The sequence below is a fragment of the Malaclemys terrapin genome, chromosome 3 (assembly GCF_027887155.1).
Source record: "Malaclemys terrapin pileata isolate rMalTer1 chromosome 3, rMalTer1.hap1, whole genome shotgun sequence".
Lineage (NCBI taxonomy): Eukaryota > Metazoa > Chordata > Testudines > Emydidae > Malaclemys > Malaclemys terrapin.
The window spans coordinates 186,199,687-186,202,712 of record NC_071507.1 but is presented as its reverse complement, the minus strand read 5'-3'; positions in this window follow the sequence as shown (position 1 = coordinate 186,202,712).

Genomic DNA, 3,026 nt, shown 5'->3' with positions numbered 1-3,026 from the left:
CCTTTTATACTGTATATTGCTTCATGGAAGATCTCACAGCTCCTTACAAATACAAGGTCATGTCACTGGAATGACTTGTGAGAGTCGGTGGGAAGTTCCACAGCACTATTTGGGTAAGTAAAGAGACTGGGGTTTAGCCCTTAAATTGCTTTGTGTTCTATCTACAGTTACCACTTTCATTACAGAATTCGCTTACAGTTCTGGGGTGAAACACTGCAACTGTTTTAATGAGCATAACGCCCCCTACACACAATTTTGTACAACCCCATCCTGCTTCCCAGACAATGGTTTTAGCCTTGTGACACACCTGTTAGGTTTGGTGGCATTGTTAGCCTTTTTTACAGGAGGAGAAGCAGAAATCCTGTGGCAATAGGGTCCAAATTTTCAAGAGTCTCAGTTTTGGTTTTCAAATGAAGATTCCTGCAGCCATTTCCCCATAAAAAACGTGTTGGGGAGGAATGCTTTCTATCTACTGCACACATTTCATAACTGACAAAAAGACTGTGGCAAATGAGGGTGATATTATTTTTATGAATAGTCTATGTACCTCCATTTAGGTGCTTCCTATTGTCCCCGTCTAAGTGGAATTGAATTAAAAAGGGTTATTAGGAAGAGCAAGCAGAAAACAAAACAGTGGTCAGACAAGACAGCTCTGGGCAAACAACTTCAAGTAACCAGTGACTGGGCCAGTAAATAAGGAAGATGCTCTTCCCAGGCATGAGCCAAAAGTTGCACAGCTGTTTTGCTAAGACCAGAGCCTACAAATCCGAAGTATGCCCTGGAGAAAGGAAGGGGTGAATGGTCAGCAGCTACTGCAGAAGGTGGAGGAAAGAGAATGCAGCAGAGGTAGTTGGTCTGAGGGAGAAGGGGTAAGCTTAGGCAAGATAGGAGTGCCGACTTTTTGTATTGTAACCTTTTTCAATGCTTGTTGTGTGCCGGTGGGTAAACAGACAGTGGCTGTTTGGATGGACCTGTTCTGAGTCACATTAAGCAGCTGGTGATTACAGGCTCCCACAGGGAAGGGTCTTGTAAGTGCCTCGTGTTAAGGCGGTTGGAAGCAGGGTGGCTGCCACCTTGGGGTTCAGTCTAAAAGTGGTAGAAGTTCAGAATACCACTCAAAGGTAAAGGTAGCAAAATGTGTCAGCTGAAGGCTGCACTCATGAGGGCCTGCAAAGGAGTACAAAGCACCACTTGCTTTGCAATCATGAGTAGGGTGGGAGAACAGATGCTGGTGCTCCAGTCTAAATAGGGTGAACTACAGAGTTGCTCTCTGGGAGAAGTGCAGGTAGAGTGGGAAAGACACTCTGTCAGTTGGAAAGTGTGTCTATGGAGAGAGCAGGCGAAGAGATCACAGGTGCAGCTCACCCCTGAACCATAACACAGTCCTTTCTAAATACAACACACAGGCATTTTAAAAAAATTGAAGAGTCCTCTTATGTATGTTTTGGAAAACAAAAAAACCAAGGACCTTTATAAATAAATAATGGAGATATACCTATCTCCTAGAACTGGAAGGGACCTTGAAAGGTTATCGAGTCCAGCCCCCTGCCTTCACTAGCAGGACCAAGTACTGATTTTGCCCCAGATCCCTAAGTGGCCCCCTCAAGGATTGAGCTCACAACCCTGGGTTTAGCAGGCCAGTGCTCAAACCACTGAGCTATCCCTCCCCTCACCTTTATGATAGACATGCTCATTCTTCCACAACCATTTCATTTTATTTACGCTGCTATTCAGTTTTTATGCTATCCGCGTCATCATTGTAGGAATGTTTCACTGAATTGGGAACAACCTTACACTGCAGTTTTTTCAGAGTATTTCCTTTTCTCAAAAAGACATGAGATGCCCTGGTCAATGTATTTTTTTTTTTTGTATCTATTTTTATATTTGTGGGTTTAGCCAATAAGCTTATGAGATATCCAGATGTCTTTGGCTGCCAGTCAATCTAACCCCATCTTCTTTTTCAATCTGAAGTTATTAAACCTTGCTGTGTGGCATTTTCAGCCATTTGGGCCTGTGTTGGGAAGACACCCTTCTCCATGTCAGTAAACTGAAGTAGAGGGATACACATTATAACTCTCCTTTGGTTTGAAATATTTGCTACTCCTATTCCTTTAAGAATCATAAAAATAGCAGAGGACAGTAAAATTTTATTTTTAATGTTGCCAGATGTAACTCAGAAAATCTCTCCCAACTTGTAAAATGAACACAATGAAATCTTTAGACAATACACTATACAGAGGTATATGGTACGGTCGGGTTTACACCTTCACCAGATTTAGATGTTGTCTCTGCTTGAAAATTGTAAGTTATTGTAGAATGTCTGAAGCGATCCTGGCTGCTCCCTTTAGAGCCCTGGCTAAGCGTTCGCCTTTCATGGTCATGGTGCTGCACCAGTAAATCCAACAGGTGGTTGCTGTTAACATGCCTGGATTGGTACAGTCTCTCCGGACTAGGAACGTTTCAGACATTAATAATTCACAGCCTCTTCTCCAAGTTTTTCTACAGGCCCAAAAAAGCCTGTTTCCCTTAGGCAGGCGTCACATTGGCTAGGGTACTGTACTAGCAGACCTCCATTTAAATCTGTTCCCCAGGACTGGGATTATCTCAACAATGAGTAAGAAGCTTCTCACCCAATGATTCTCTACTTATAAACTTATAGAAGTGTTTGATCCCCTCAGTGCAGTACAGAATGTTTTGTTTCTTCTAGTATCTGGAACAATCATTTCTTTCTCATCTTTTGTTGGATCAGAGACATGGAAAAGAGGAGGATCGTGGACCTCTGTAGTACCCTACTACACTAGTTTTTGATGTGAAGTTAACTTTTCCCAGAAGGGAGTGAGCACTGGTACAGCCCTCACACATTCAACTCTAGTGCAGGGACTAAACTTCCACATTCAAAGAAAGTTAGACACAATGATGCTGTTGCAGCTCAGCAAGCCAAAGGTGTTAGAGAATCTAGGCTGTGAAATGTTTCAGTGGCAGCCATGTTGGTCTGTATCAGCAAAAACAACGAGGAGTCCTTGTGG